At 35.4% G+C, this 17,023-nt stretch overlaps 1 protein-coding gene across 3 annotated transcripts in view; it reads left to right on the top strand.

Annotated features, from left to right (window-relative positions):
* The window catches only part of LOC308194891 (uncharacterized protein), a 709,819-nt gene that overhangs the window by 219,037 nt on the left and 473,759 nt on the right, over window positions 1-17,023 (top strand). The window contains exon 8 of one of the 3 annotated variants that reach the window (XM_080591441.1): window positions 7,642-9,578. The exons of 1 other annotated variant lie outside the window; for it this stretch is intronic. The gene's annotated coding sequence lies outside the window, so the exon portion shown is untranslated. Of the gene's footprint in view, window positions 1-372; window positions 6,427-7,641; window positions 9,579-17,023 lie in introns of those variants that run through there. One more of the 3 variants, XM_080591444.1, reaches the window with a different exon arrangement.

Raw genomic sequence — 17,023 nt, 5'->3', positions numbered from 1 at the left:
AATTAAGAGCTGCACCGAGGCCATCCTCAAACAGATGCACTGTCCCAAAACCAAGGCAGACAGAGGAAGAGCCTTAGTTGAGGCTGATCTCTAGACATGAGAAATGTCTGAAAAACAAGGATTTGCAGTTTGAGGTTATGGAAATTAGGAGGCTTATTTTGTTTTCTTCCATCCATCTCATCAGCAGAAAGTCCTTACCACTAGGGAGGGAAAAACAAACCTGAACATGACAAAGATTTTACTTCTTTTCAACTGACTGAGGCAAAAACCATTTCTTCCTCTTCTCTAGCAGGCTGCCTTGCTGACTCAGTGTTGTCCTAACCATTGTTTTTCCTTGATGTCATTCTGTAAGTTTTTCTTTTTGATGCACAGTTCCTCACAGGAAGCAGCTATTTGATTCTTCTGCAGGCTTAAGCACCACAGTTCCTATGCCAGCTATTTCTTACTACCTGAGGATGTGATTCAGCACTGTACAGAGCATGCATTTTCCTTGTACTTGGTTCCCAGGCTTTCTCCATTTCTTTTATTTTGGGGCAGGTGAGAGAACATGCCTTAGGTTACTGGTTAATACTTGAAGTTATAGTGAAGTGTGTTGTGGCCTGGCCCCCCACACCATCAACTGAAAAAATGCGTCTTCCATTTCTGGATGGCTGTTCTCCAATGAGCTTTCTCAGCATAATTCTTCCCAGATTAAAGTAATGACTTGCTACAGTGATTAAAAGTAAGGGGAGTGGTAAAGTGTTCAGTTTTCCAAGTTGACATCATGTGTTTCTTTTTATCTCTAAGCATTAAATCTGTGTTGTTTCTTTCTGTATATTGACTGACATATGGGTTCACAGGTGTGTAATATGACTTCTTTCATGTATTCAAAAGGCTAAGCCAAAGTCTTTTAAAGTGCAGCCATGTCCTCATATTAGCAAAAAAATAAAAAATAAAATCTTTAGTTCTCCTGAATTCTATCTAATCTATTGTTACATAGCATTTTTTTTTCTGACATCTGATAAATAATTTTCACATTGATAATATAAATTTGGATGTGCTCCCTGTGGAAATATTTTGTCCAGCAGTATAAGTATCATACATACGTAAATATAAATATCACTGTATTTAATTATGTATATGCATATCTACACATGCAGGATTTAGTCCACTGACTGTTTCAGTATTCACTAGATGTACAGTGTAGCTGGGTTGGTACCCACAAATCCTCAAATGCAGGACAGTTTGTTAAATCATTGCATGGCTTATCTGGCTTAGCATGTCAAAACCCATCACCAACAGTGAATGCTTTTGTGTTGGATATATAACACAGGATATCTTCAATCACATGTAATGAATACCGCTGTTCTCAAATAAAAAGCAAGTAGTTTCAGATCTGTACTAAGCCTTATTTTCCTTAATAGTCATCACTATTAGGCAGCACAGCCAGCTCATGATCATCGCAACAAGCATAGTGATGAACTTTCTGTGCAGACTAGTCTTCCCTCTGAAATATTTTTTATTCTGTTTGAAAGTTAATCAGAGATCATCGGAAATGTTTCCTCTCGTCTTTAACATAGAGATATCCTGGTATCTTAGCACACGGAAAAACACATTTTGTGCCACCCTTTTGTAGATGTGCCTACGACACATCAATCCACTATTCAGAAGCCAAGCATTTCTCTCTTTACCTTCATGTGACTTTCCACTACATCAACACTAAACAGGAATGCCAAATTTTTTTTTGTCTTCTTTCCTGGTTTTGCTTATTGTTCTGAATCAGTAGCCATCATACTTTGATCCAGCTGTTCTTGCATTTCTTCATGTATTTCTTAGTGGTTCAAAGAGGTTCCTGAAAGAGTACTATGAAGTGAAATCTCAAGCCCTTATGTTCTGCTATTTCTCATAAGGAAACCTTTACAATTTCCACAACTATATGTGTTTGCCAGAGTTCTTAGTTTAACTATGTGTTTGTCCATTTTTGCATGTTCTGCATGTTTGTTTGTTTGTTTTTTTTTCTAATATATTTTTACTAAAATAATTATTTATAGAGGTGCTGTAGATTTGGGTAGTTTTACACGTGTATACAAGCTGGCTTCCTGTTACCTTCTGCAGACGATTTTTTCCTGCATTCCTCATCCTGGTTCCATGCAGATTGCTAGGATCTTTGACCCCACCAAATTTGCTGTATTTTAGAAATGCCTGACTTGTGAACAAGATGGTCTTATTGAGGCATTCAGGTTCTAGATTGCTATAGTGTTTTAATACCGTTACTCTTTTGCTAGCATATGTTATCAGTTCATTTTTATTTACAAATTATTAGAAAACTATTGCTATTTCTGAAATGTATGAAAAGCATCTCAGGGAGTAGAAACTCAAACCTAAGGGATACTTGTTGGTATGCAAGGGGAATTATGTTACATAGGTTTCTATCTGAAGCTTGCTTATTTTCCACTGGTATACCTGCTGCAGACCCGTGGCTGCTTGCTTGAAGGACTGCGATACAAGTTGCTGATTTCCTAATTTTATTTGCCATCCTCACAGTAAGTCTGGTAGACCAAGAAGGAGCCAAATGTTTACTTCACCAGAAAGTTCCTATACTTTAAAGCTGCCTTTCTTTCTCCCTCTCACCTTCCCTCCATGCCTGCCTATTTCTTTCTTTCTCTCTCTCTCTCTTCCTTTCTTCTCTTGTTTTGAACCTGAAGCTTCCAGTATCTGCAGACAAAGGAAATCAGATTGCCCTTAATTCTGAGAACCATGGCTTCCATGGCTCATGGCTGCCAACCAGCCGGGCTTCCTCAGATTTTTCCCTCATGAAGAATTTTAAGGAGATTTATTTTCAAGAAAAAGTAAAGCAAAATGAAACATCACTTCTAAAAATGTGCAATTGCCTGCCAGTTGATACACCTGAAAATACAGATGGATCTTTGTATTTTGGGAAGCACAGACAAGTGTTGTCGCCTAAGGTCAGAAATAGAGACACGATTTGAAATGTCATTAGCCCAAAATTTACAGCATTTCAGGGTACAGATCAGGGTACACTCTGCTCAGTTAAATCAATTCTAAAAGTACGTACATGCACCTTAAGTTTCTAGCATTGCAATAACTGAAAAACAAAGAGGGAGATAAACATTAAAGAAATCAGTAAGTTTGAATATAAATCAACATTTTGAAGAGACCACAAACTATTTTTTTTATTTTAGACAGCAGAATACTTTCAGACATGAAAGAGAATAAGAAAAAGCAAAGAAAAAAACCCACAGTCTAAATAAAAAATATTCCTATAATAAAGGGAGAGAGAGAAACAAAGACAAGAATAATGACACAGAATGATAAGGACCTTGTGAAATTTCATACCACACTTATTACTTATAGATTGTATTTGCCACTTTCATATATTATGATGAGAAAAGTCATAGATAAAGAAATAGCTTGTAATCACAGCACAAATGATTGCCATCTACTTTTAGGACAGGAAAAATAACTGAAATGATAGAGGAAAAATTTCATATGATATTAAAAGCTCAACTATTGTTACTGACTTGATATAGTGTAAAAGGAAAACCTGTGATCGGACCTGTGCGGTAGTGACTGGTAACTTCTGGTAATGTATTAGTAACATGGAGATTAAATTACTAATTTTCTTTAAAGATAGGTGGGAAGTTTGGGGAACGTGGACCCAAACTATTCTCCATGAATGTGGTCCCATGTCCTACAGGTCTCCTGGCAAGCTCGCAGCACCACAAAAGGGCTTTCACATTGTGATGTTACAGAATTTGCCAGTCACAGACCTGACCTTCATGAGAGAAGACCACGATGTGTGTGTCAAGGGGTGAAAGAGTGCATTTTTTACAGGAAGATTTTCCTTTTTCTGTTCAGCAAAGTGTTCCAAGCATTTCCTCTATTAGTTCTATTCAGGACTGCTCTGTAGACAATTTTGCCACCACAACTGGATTGTGCAGAACACCCTGGAAGGCACTGATTATTTGTCTGTAAAAAATGCCTTCTGTCAGACTGGGAGATTGATTCAAACCGTGGTTATAAAAGTAGCTCCTCCGTACCCCCCGATTTCTGTGTGACTGCCATTAGTTGTGTTTCTGTTTACAACAGTTGCTGTTTAAGGCTTGCCATGCTTTGTGGTATCTTTGCCATTGGAAAATGTGAGTTATGGAAATGCTTGCTCCAAATTTCCATAGTTTATTTCACTATGAACTGTGAAAACTGAAAAAGACAATGTCTGATGTGGGGGAGTGGGGAAGAGGCTGAAATAAAACCCCTTTATTCTGCACTGGCAGTGACGAACTTCTCTATAGATACACACACAGCACATATCAGTAACTACCAAAATCAAACCAAGTGGTTTTGCCTGATTTTATATGTGCCACTTTCACTTTTTAGAAGTTTTAAATTATAAGTGGTTGTGTTGTTTACATAAATATTGAAAAATCAGCCCATTAGCCTGAAACTCACACTCCTTTTATGAAAAAAAATAATCATTATTTTGCTTTTTAAATTTATAAGTCTCTCTCTTGACATTCTCGAAGTAAGGACTGAGCAACAGATTTGCAGACCCATTCATGCTCACTTCAGCATATAACATCTCAACTATAATCCGTAATCAATACTTTAACTTGCTAGCCCTTACTGCTTGCCAGTGTGTGGATCTTGCCCTCAGCGGGACTGATTACCAATTAGGGAACGAGAACCATATGCTCCAAATCACAGTTCAGTTTACTGAAAATGTTTGAACACTGACAGCAAATACTAGTGTATCTACAAATGTGTGCACAAGCCTTTTCAAATCTCTCAGGACATTAATTACCAGGTCTTCCATCTACTTTAGAGCTAAGCAGACATTGAATTATCTATGGAGTTTGAACCATCTGTGAACCATACCCCTGTGAGTTCTGAAACTTTCCAAGTCAAGTATGAAACTTTATGAAATACATAAATGCACTCCTGTAAGGATGAAGCGACACATACTACACGAGCGGGTATAATGACAAAAAGCAGAAATTCATTTTACTCCCTTAAGGAGCATCCTGTGCAGTACCAGTGGGAAGTTGGCTTTGGGTTTGACATGTCACTGAATGTGTTACACCTGTCCACCTAATTTTCTTTTCGAGTAAGCAAAGAAGAACAGACCCAGTATTTCATTAGTACATGGACACTAGTTTATGTCCAAAGTACAAAATTAAGTGTAGGAGATATACTAGTAAGTATGGAATTAATGGCCACAATATTGAAACATGTACATGTAAAGAATCTATCTACATAAAATAAAATGAAAATATCATTTCCACTTGAATAATGAAAAACGTGTCTAAATAGGAAGGAAACCAAAACACGATTTTCACTGGAGCTGGTAGGAGGCTTACATCTGCCCTTTGCTCTGAACTAGCTATGGCCATCCTGGTCATCCCTTTTGCAGTACAGAGGCAACAAAACCATCGAGGTAAAGGATGTTTGGGTTAGAACATTTCCTTCAGAAAGGTACTGATTTCTTGTACTAAAGCCTTGTGACAAGGAATTATTACAGCTCTAGTTACTTTTTCCTAATGGTTAGTTGCACCCACTGGTAAAGCACATAATTGTATTTCTGATACAAAATTGTCTGGCATAAAGTTCCAGTTGTTTAAGCCTGTTATGTCTGTCTCTGCAGAAGAAATGGGGCACCTACAGGTATCTGCTCTTCTTACAGACACCACGTTGATAGACTTGGGTTCTTACCAGCTCTTTCAACACCTCAGTCCACCTTGTGGACACTGGTAACATTTAAGAAAAAACTCCTCAGCTTTTCAAATTTGACTAAGTTTTTATGCCATATGGCACACACGATAAACTCTCCAACTGCTGATATCATTCCACAGCTAATGAGAGATTCAAAACCTAATCTAAAACAGGAGCTGTGATAGTCTCTTAGAAGTATTTCCAAAGAGGACATTCCCCCGTCTGTTTTCTCAGTATGGTCTGACAGGAGACAGCTGGCCTCGGAGAGACAGAAAAAAGAAAGAATATATTTCTATCCTGTGCTACTTCAGACAGAGGAGAGCTTATCACAGACAGAGGTATAGAAGATGGTCAGCCAAGGAATCCAAATTATGGTATTTATATAACTAGTAGTGTGTGTTGTGATTTCACAAATAGTCGCATTAAAATCATTGCTACAATGAAATATTTATTATTTTTTTGCTCCAATAATAAAACCTATAATGCAAATTAGGATCACTGCATTGGACTTTGACACCAACATACTGACTTCATTTGTGGACAGGAATGCCTTTCTAAAGAAGTGTCAAGTGCTAATACAGTATACAAAGAGAAAGTTGGCTATTATTTAAATGCGTTTAATGGAAAAAATACTGTTTGAATACCATTTTTACTTTGTCTCAAGAAATATTTAGAAATTTTAGACTTATCCAATAACATTCAAGATTTTTTTCCCAATATTAACATATTAAACATGACTAAGTATAATCACATAATAAACACAATAAAATACATATATATTAAGATATTAAATATATATACTATATATATTTAAACATATAATTAAAGCACGTATTTTTAACCTCATTGTCATAGGTATTTTACATTGCAGAGTGTCCCTGCCTCTTTATCACATTATTCCTTTGCAAATAGACGAGCTGCCAAAGAACTCTGAGAACTCATTACACATTTCTCTGTTCACTGCTGAGTTCCCAATACTGAAATGCTAGAAAACAAAACCCTTAAAAGGCTTCCATATTCTAAGTCCTAAGCCAGTGAACTTTTGAGTGATGTTTTTAGCAATGATAATGGGCACAGAGTGAAGGGTTCAGATGCAAAAATTCTGTTTTTACAAGCTGCTTCAAAATTGTCGGATGAACACCTAAAACTCAAACCATGGAGTGACTAGCTGTGTTTGAAAATACAGGTAAGAGGGCAGGCAGATTAAATTAAATTTTCAAAGCCACATAAAGTCAAAGTTCCTGCTATTTTAAATGTCAGTGGAAATTGATTCTCCAAATGCTTTAATTTCCAAAAATTCCATCCATTAGTTTTCAATATAGTATTAAAAAGCAGCTCAATCTCCTGTCATAGATAGACCTCTTTCCTACAATAGCAATTGATAGCGTGCGAAGGGCATGGTTGAGAAATAATTTCAGATAAAAAGAGCTTAAAGATTTCTTCCTTTAAGACAGTTTTACTGTGTCTAGGATATTTCCACAAATTCTAATAGGTTTAATATTTAGGTAAAATATAAATTAGTTTTACTTCATCAAACTATGTATGTCAGATGAAAAAGTTAGGTGTGGATCTAAGAGTAAGGCCCAAAAGCACAACTACACTAAGCAAAGTACACAGATTTCTTTTTATTTTCAGCTCTCTTGACCACCAGTTTCACCACAAGTCCTTTGGACACTTCTCAGTGGGAGTAGAACTTGTCTCACAGATATGATACACATTCTTTCTAAAATAATGCTCTGAATTTTAGATAAAAGCTTTGCATTATAAATGTACAAAGCATTCTGCTAGGGAGTGTAATAAATCTGCTTTCAAATATCACTCTGATGTATAATGTATAACATAAAAGAATAGAACCATTTAAAACGAAATCGGCACTTTCCTGTGTTTCCATCTTTAACATCTCTCCTACCTGTTTGAAATGTGGATGGCCAGTTCCCAGTCACGACTAGAAAAAGAGGTAAGCACTGCACTTAACTTCCTAACTTTGATTTTTACAGGGGTCTTTAAATAACAAAGATTAGCTTCACTTAAAAAAAAAAGGAAGGAAAAAATACTTTCTGAGTACAATCACTGCACTCATTTCATGGTGAAATCATCCCTTTATGTGACAGTTCATTCACTGCCACTGCTTTCAAAATGTCACACTTCCAAAATATAAGAAAACAAAAAATCTGAAGTGATCCTGTGATGGCTTTCAGATACTATACTTCGATAGTATCTTTTAGATATCTTTTATCATTTTTTTCTTACTATACATACAGGGCTTTTGTTTCTGAAGGTATTTGTGAGCAAGTTCATTTTTTATGTTAGAAAAGCTATGTAATTAAAAAATGGACTATCACCATCCCATTTAATGTTGAAAAGTAACTTTTTATGTTAAATTCTGCCCTTCTACAAACAAGAGTTTCTGAAAGTATCATGTTAAAAGGAAGAGGGAGGGTTTTGTTTTTGTAATATACTGCAATTTTGTTTCTAGCAGCAGAATAAGAAAGTTTTCAAAGGGAGTTTGAACAGAAATGAAGGGTTTGAGGCAATCAAAGCTATTTCATTTCAGAGAAGTTAGAAATCAACTATATGAGAATATTATCTACACTGTTCTTATAAAGAAAATCTAAAGCCATAAAATGCAACAGCCCATTGTTACATTTTATGAAACAAAATAATTATTGATAAAAACACACTTCTGACAAACATACAGTCTGTTGAAAATTGGACATATGTAATGTATCCAGCTCTTATTTTAGAAGTAGTCCCATTTTCTCTGACTGAAGCATTTACATTAGTAGAGAATAACAGATAATGAAATCTGCAGAAGTGAGATCTTACTGAAATAAATTCCTGACTATATTTTATATTGTCACTGTTTTGTTTTCTTTTTCATTTTCCTTGTTAATATAATTAGTCAACTGGATTTCCCCTTCTTAACATTGGCAGAGAGTAAAAATGAAAGAGTTTACTCTTCTAATATAATATACAGTTCATTGTATGCATTAAAATATGCATGTCCTTTTCTTCAAAAGCCAGTTTTTGAATGATTCATGAAAAAAGTAATCTACATCATTAAAAAAACAGCCCTGTGAAATTCATAGGAATACACATTTTGGAAAGTGCAGAATGGCAGAATGGCCTTGACATTTTTGTTCTCTCCATTACCATTTTCATTTTCTTTCATTTTCTTCTCCCAACATTTCTGTGAGTGAATACTAACCATATAGAAAGAAATCTCACATCTCTAATTTTATATTTTCTGTATTTAATATGCATGCAAGTTCTGTGTGCGTTATAATCCTCCAAAAAAAAAATATTTTTTTTGGTAAAAATTGCCACACCAGCAACATTCGTCAAAGGTGGAACGGAAGCGATAAAGGAAATTCTCTATATGAAAATGTGCTGGATTTCAACAAATATTAATTTGACACTAGAGGATAAACCAAGGAAACTAAAGTCTGAAGCCATAGGACTGCTACGGTTAACTGACTTATTCATAAGTTCAGAGAAGAGGAGGCCGAGAGGCGAACTCCCTGCCCTCTGCACCTCCTGAGGAGAGGAAGCACAGAGGGAGGCACCGGCCTCTGCTCCCTGCTCATTGCTGACAGGACATGGGAATGGCACAGAGCTGCACCAGGGAAGGTTCAGACTGGACATTAGGAAACATTTCTTTACTGTGAGGTTGGCCAAACACTGGAACAGGCTTCCTAGAGAGGTGGATGATGCCCCACACCTGTCAAGTGTTCAAGAGACATTTAGACAATAGCCTCAATAACATGCTTTAGTTACTTTGGTTAGCCTTGAAGTTGGACTAGATGATCTTTGCAGGTCCCTTCCAACTGAATATTCTATTCCTATTCTATTCTATTCTATTCTATTCTATTCTATTCTATTCTATTCTATTCTATTCTATTCTATTCTATTCTATTCTATTCTAAAAATTGACAAGTAGTGGAAGACGAAGATGTGTTCCATCATGTCCTCAGTTACTCTGAACAGTCCTAATATCCTTGGTTATTGACAGTTATATTCATCAAAGAAATGTAGTTGCTTCTGAAGCACGCACTTTCCTATTGCTATGATTATTATTTCACCCTATGTAAAACAGAAATTAAATGGCTGTCATCTATATCGGCTGGTGTTTAATTTAGCTCTTGATGACCAGATAGTCATATTCTAAAACAGTGTTCTTTGCCTACTTTGTCCTTCTTGTTTCATATGAATTCATCAGTATGAAGCTTTACTATTACTAGATTATTCTCTTACCAGAAAAGGAACCATGATTTCCTGAAGCAAATAAAGGCAATTGAATGGAAAGATCTGCACTGAAAGTACTAGTAAGAAAATTACCATCTTCTGTGTGTGTGTAGAAAGAGAAGTTAGCTGCTGATAAAACAGAATGCCGATTGATATTACATATTATCAACCAGTTTATTACTGATTTTCAAAATTTCTCTAATTCATACAGTTTATATTTCTTACACAGAGCACATAAGCTAAACTCCTTATCAGAAGAAATGAATTGTAAGTATCTTAATCATGTATATGTTTGAGGTGCCTAGAATAGTATCTATCTGATTGCATTCTATGGTCTAATTGTAGTCAACGGATGCCCTTAACAGCATTTGCCAACTGCTAATTTTGCCTTATGGTACTTTACTTGTAATCTTAGCAAACAAAATCAGTGACTCTTCCTGTTTAATTCTGAATAATGCTCCTTGTATAATATGTTTGGGGAAATTCATCACATGAATATTTCTTGACTGAATACATTATCCTAAATAAATTAGGATATATATGTATATTTACCAAAGAAGTATAATATACTTAAATAAAACTAGAGACATCTAAAATATAAAAGGAATTTTTCACATGCATACTTGTTGCACATTTTGTGCAAAAGGTTAGCTTATTTATCACATAAAAGCTTTGCTCCCTTTGCTGATCAGAATGAGAGGCTGAAGTAGGGCTCGAGCATGTAAAAACTATTGTCTACATGAATTACTCTTAACACTATACAAGTGATAAGTCCCAAAGAGTGAAGACTTAAAAGATTTATTTCTTGGACTTGGAAGGTTTTTTATTTATTTACTTTTTAATTCAAGTCAGATTTACAGCTCTCATATACTAGGACACTTTTCATGCTTTGACAGTAAAAGGAGACCGGTGTGTTAAATAAGCAATGTGAAATTACATTTGAGAAAATGAAAATTAGAAACAAAATGGCCGATGGGTCTGGTTCTGATCATTTACACCCATGTTACAGCTCTGTAGCCCAAGTTTAATTAGCAGAGTTAATCATGATTGATCAGTTTCATGGAAAGGGAGGGCATCACATTCTCTCTTGTGCCGAGTAAGTCTTGGAGCCAGTGAGATGGTAGAGATGTGTGATCAGCTCCCTGATTTTAAGGCCAGGCCTGCCTCCAGTGAAATTGGAAGCTGCTGCCAAGGAGCTTAGTGTTGTCAGGTCCTGGGCATTAAGCCACTGGAAAATAGCCATGCTGGATTTCTGTTCTGCTGTCCCAGCTCTCCCCACGTGTTGGAAGGAGGCATGGAAATGCAGAGCCCAGCTGTAGTGCAGATGCATCAGCTCAGATGCATACTCTCTGGAATACTTGTTCCTGGGTTATAGCCCAACAGGGACCGAAACCCAGCTTCTGAATCTGTTATTCTAAAACAAGTAGGCTTATAGATGGAAAAGGAGCAGCAAAACTAGACAAAAGTGGGAGCTCAGAATACAGAATTGTCGGCACCTGAGCATAAAACTGCCTGCATAGTAAATGGAAAGACACAGTCTAATTCAAAGGTCGGTGTAGAGCTGGAGTCTGACTGCTCTTACTTATAATCACCATCAGTACCTTATAGAATTGATGAATGCAAGACACACGTTCTTCCGTCTTGTGACACTTTGCTTGATTTTTGCATTTTTTCTTGCCTAGTAAAAGTTAATATCCCAGTTTTAATCTAAAATTTCAACTTTCTAATCAGGTCGATCTAAGTTTGTGTGATCTTAGAAGTCTTTTTTAAATCCCCCCCTTCTTTCTTTAATGATAGCATTACTGTGTTTTAATTAAAAATACTAAAAGAGGACTTGACCTTCAAGCAACCCTTTTTCTTTAAAATGTTTGGCAGTTTACTAGCTTAGAAACGCTTTCTGATTATTTCCTTAGTAGGCAATTGCTTGAACTGAATGAATACTTTTTGTTTTCTACAAACCAACATTTTTCTAATGAAAGGAAATTGAAAAATTCCCAGCCAGTTCTAAATTTAAACAATTTAGCTTTACTGTGTTTGCACTTCTTTTGTGTCTGTTTTCTTCAAACACTGTAGCAAATTAGTTTACTGAAAGAAATACTGGAAAAAATAGCAAATAATGATATAATGGTGGAAAACAATCATCAAATCAACATTTCAGACTCCAGTGACTAATCCACACAGCATAATCTGACACTTAGAAGTAAATCCCTCTAGCTCTGTTGCCTATGCCATGTGACTTAGGTACCCAATTAAACCAACTTTAAATAAAGACATAACATTTTGCATCAGATTGTTCATGAGCTCAAGCAAGTTACAATTTCAGAATTATTTAAAAGCATAATCTGACCTATCAGATTACACACGCACACACAGAGGATTACTTACTTAATCATTTATTTGGGAGAAAAAAAAAAAAAAAGAAATTAAATTCTGACTTCATTATATGAGTACCATTGGTGTCATGAGGTATTTGTGCACTTCCCACCAACAGGTTATCTCCCGAACAAAAGGTTAACTTCATGTCTTTTTCAATCACGAGATTTTATAGGCAGATTTATATACTGTGTACTCTAGTTTGCACACTTGTTCATATGTCACATCCTGCAGCCAATCCAAATTAGTATCAATTGAGAGGAAAGAACAGCACACAGAAAATAAAATTGTCTATAAAACATTATGATATGGTGAGGAAGGTTACTGGCTGCACATCCTGCCTACTATTTAGAGTAATTACAAAAATTAGCTTCGGACCTGGCCACAGATGTTCCAGGCTCATGATATTGAGGCCTAGCTTTTTTTATTTGAACAATTTGTGCAGGCCAACGTTTAGCCTCACAGTCAAACATACAGCTCACGTCCCTACAAAGAGAAAACAAATGATCTGCATTTACAGTAGGCTTTAAATTTGCCAGAGAGACTCAGCCTGAGACAAAAGGTCAGGGAAGGAAGGATATTCTGTGTAGTTACAGAAGCTTTTGACATAGTAGTTTCTCTTCACAAAAGAGTGATCCTTTGATGATACCTAGAACTGCTTATAAATGTTACCCAAATGCTACCAGAGCATAGTATTCTTAATATTGGATTTCAGCATTGTATTGCTAGCCATATTTATATATCCATGAGGTATTTTGAAGAAAAAAAGAAAAAAAAAAGGAAAAAAAAAAAACATTTTTATGGAGCCAAAATAAGACTCAGTACACCCTAAGGAGATTGGCATCTTATACAAACATGCATATGCATCCCAAAGCGAGGTGTGCATCAAAAATTATTGCTGGGGAAAATAAACAACTCCAGAGATGACTAAAGGGAGAAGCAGTAAGTATTCACTGAATGAAAAAAAGACTCTCAGTGAGCCAGAAAAGAGAGAATTTTAAAATAAAGGGGCAAAGCCAGCACTGAGAAGCTGGAGATGGAGAATAAAAGGCAATTCATTGTGTATATTCTGTACACAGAAAGCTTATATTATCACTAGTAGAGATGTTGGTTATGATCAGAATGGAGGACATGCCCACTCAGGCAAACCCATCTACCATAACACCTCTCGGGGATGCTCAGATCTGTGCTCGTGAAGCCTAGTATGAGCTTATTGCCAGGTCAGAAACTTGTAAAAGACAAATTAAGAAATTTAATAATCACAGCAGTGAAGAGGCACCTTGTGAAATTTTCGAGAGGACCTAATTGTGTGATACTTGCTGATTGTCACTGGAGTTACTGCAAATGCCTAAATACTCTTAGAAAATCACACAACCGTAAATCCCTAGGCATCCAACTACCTGAAAACATTTGGTTCTCTGACTCTAGAGATATTTGAGAGATTCAAACACAGTCTCAGTGAGCAGCTTAGAAATCAGGGAAAAAAAAGGTCACTAACTTTCTTAGTAGATTAACTTTTTCTTTATCATACTGTGGTATGTCCTATTGCACAGCCGTTTCTGAAATTGCTTACTATAACTGATGCTCAGAAAAATGATGATAGACTCAGAAGAGACATGCTTTAAAAAATCAGGACAAGATATTTAGGCTAATAACATTTCTGAACAGCTTGTTTGGGAGAAAAGGTACTTTACACATTTGGCAAGCATGCTAAATTGCTTCTATATAAAAAAAGAAAGAACAAGCAAAGCGTTACATGATATTAAATAAGATCAGATGCTGTTCTTGAATAATGCATTCAGATGCACTTGTTCCAATTCAGAACTGAAAAATAATTATTAACATTCTATATTTAAAATATTAAATATTTAACCAAACTTACACAAGAACATGTTAGTAACAAAAGACTGATTTCACAAACAAAAAACAAAAACAAAAACCCACACACTGAGAAGAAAATCATCAGAGAAAAAAGAAACAAGAACCAAACTAAGAATGACAACTAAGAACATATCACTGACAATGCAGGCAACAGAGCACAAAAGGTTGTACACCAAACTGAATGTATTTCAGCCTACAGTGTATAGAGGCAGGTACTTCTTTTGATTTAGGTCATGCTTCTTTTAGGTATTATTCCAGGAAGTAATCTTTACAAGTTTTCTGAAGCTCAGCTGGAATGACTGTAGTTATTCTGGCAGATAAGGACAACAAAATTTTAGGCTAATATCAGAAATGAGTACTGCCATTGATCAACCCCACTAGAGCATGGTGGCATGTGATTCTGGTTATGTTGCCAATCAGTCAGGGCAGTAAGTTCCAAAGTGGTAAGAAGAAAAAAAAAATAAAATATATATATATATATATATATTTAAGTTTTATTTTCTGGTAGGGAAAAACAAACAAACAAACAAAAAACTTGTGAGGCCTTTGTGTAATTTCCTACATCATAAATGCTTTTTTTTTTTTTTTTATAGCAAATAGCAAATACGAAGTACTACTGAAATTCCATTAAGTAACTGCAATTTTAGGATTAAGGAATATACAAATGAAAGACATGTTATTTTTCTTTTAAAGGTGAATGTTCCAATGTAGCCAGCCATGAGGAAATATATCTTAATATTATCAATCATATAGAAAATCCTGACATGCCAGACTGTCTTCTATTCATCATAGCTATACCAACCTGAAACTAGTGTAGAGATTTAGATTTAGCTCTACTCTGCAGAACTGTACACTTGTCCATTCCTAACTATCATTTATTTTATGCAATGTAATTGAGATAAATTTCTGACATGGTAATAGCCACCTGGTTATATTCAAGTTGGCTGACCTGTGCAGGTCCTGTAGTCTTGATGAGTTGAAAGAAATTTTAAAAAAAGCTAAAAGTTTGAAAAGTTTCTATATGGATTTGTCTAAGAGAATTCAGAGTGGGTAGTGTTCAGATTAACCTTGAATGTATATTGCATGTATCTACATATGGACCAAATCTCCATACTCATTCTTTTTGATATGGAAAAGAAAAAAGATAGCTTGTTACAACCTTTTTTTTTTCTTTTTTTTTTAATCTATCAAAAGAAGATTGTTATAATAAAATAGTTAATATTTCAGTGATATAAAGTCAATTCTTCATGTATTTTCAAGTACTAGATTTACATAGTCCTTTAAAAAAATGTGTATAGGAAGTTCAGGAAATGCATCTGCTTCTTTCTTTGGAAATAATGTATTATGATTACCTCTTACAAAGAGTTATTTGTAAATCAGTACACATATCTAACTGGTTACACATTGTCCCATTGTACCTAGGAACCAAATCCTATACCATGGTTTTCCATATACATTATTGTGATGATTTCCACATTCAGACACATTCATGAATACACATGCGCTGAAGGGAAGATATACCCGCAGAGTGTAAAATTTCAAATGGAGCCAAGGAAGGGCAGAGTTTGCATTGACTGAGTTAACTGATGCTTACCTTTTTTTTTGAGCAGTGAAAACTTCATATCGGCTAGCAGTGCATCAACACAAACTGTACATCATAAATCAGAAAGTACTTGAGATACAACTTGTACAAGGCTAGTATTCAAACTTTAACATTATGTGTTGTCAAGTGGAACAGTACATTAATGACATTTTTTCTTTTCCATGAGATAAGCGGTTACTTTGATAAAACTGAGACTTTAACATAAAAGAGATTTCTTATGGTTTAAATTTTCACAGTGCTCTTGCATATATTATTGGTCACTCTATAAGACTTAAAATGTTTTAATACAGTTATACGCCTTTCTTCTAAGGTCATTTTGAGCTACTTTTCTATCTTCATATTGTTTGAAGCTGCCTTTTTATGATTTTTTCCTAAATATTTTGAATGCAAAGCTGTAATTACAGTGTGTTGTTTACTTTCTCCCTGTTTCTGTAGGAGCTTTTCATAGGTTTCCCTCTTGTACTACTGCTGCTGCTAGAGGAGGACTTAAAGTGACAAATAAGACTACTTGGATCAATTATGCTTCTTTTTGCCTATGTTTCAGATGTAACCCACTCCCCCCAATGGTTCAAACCTCTTTTAATTCATAAGACAAAACTTTTTTTTTTTTTCCTTATGGCATACAGTTTTTTTTTTAACCATGATATGTTATGATGTCTCCTTCAAATTGTATTCCTTTTTTGTGTAGATAGATAGTGGAGTGTTGGGAGCAATTAACATAACTCAGAGAACTAATTTCCTGTGGTTCTTTAACTCTGTATTTATGGCTTTCAGAAGAGTGGATCTGTACTCTAAGGATTAGTACAGTCTGTAAATTTTAGTCGTCCGACTTCTTTCTTTTAAGGAATTAAGATAAGAAAAATTCAGAAGTGGCTGAAATCACAGAAATAAATGCATGCTTAGTGAAGTATTTTCTCCTTTTTTATTTAAAAAAGTCATGCTTTTAAGTTATGTTGCAGAAATACACATCTACTTTGTAGCTGAATCTATTGCACATGTACCTTTCCTTCTGAATTTTTTGTGCCAAACTTGCAAGACCCAAAATCAGGCAATACTTCAGCTGCATTCCTGTAGCCAATGACCTGTTATTCTACCATTGATTAGAGTGATGATTAGGTTAACACAGACAGAAAACGATTCAATTTGTTTCACATAACAGCTTTTGCCAATATTACAGGCTTTTTTTTTCCCCCCTAAAACCATGAAGTTGCC

This window comes from Anser brachyrhynchus (genome assembly GCF_964034855.1).
Source record: "Anser brachyrhynchus genome assembly, chromosome: 4".
NCBI classification, from domain to species: domain Eukaryota; kingdom Metazoa; phylum Chordata; class Aves; order Anseriformes; family Anatidae; genus Anser; species Anser brachyrhynchus.
Note: the sequence above shows the minus strand (reverse complement) of the source record. Positions and strands in the feature narration are given on the sequence as shown.